Source organism: Phaethon lepturus, unplaced genomic scaffold, assembly GCF_000687285.1.
Source record: "Phaethon lepturus isolate BGI_N335 unplaced genomic scaffold, ASM68728v1 scaffold20933, whole genome shotgun sequence".
Lineage (NCBI taxonomy): Eukaryota > Metazoa > Chordata > Aves > Phaethontiformes > Phaethontidae > Phaethon > Phaethon lepturus.
Window position 1 is genome coordinate 30,500 of NW_010527241.1, and position 284 is coordinate 30,783.

The window sequence follows — 284 nt, forward strand, 5'->3', positions numbered from 1 at the left end:
GGGAAGTACAAAACCTTTAAGGATTCCAGATTTGGTTGCAAGATTTATTTGTGTTTCACCCCCTGGTATTTATGGCCCCTCGACACACGTTGCATCGACTTTCTAAAGATGACTGAGACTGCGAGAGGGCTAGAAGACGTGTCTGTGTGGAGAGGTACAGTGAGAGATGGAGGCATGGATTTTTAATCCCTACATCTAAGGCAGCCCTTCGCTGGGAGGGGATGCTGGGCAAATCCATGAATCCTCTCTGCTCTGACTCAGCCGGGGCTGCCCTGTCCCCTCCT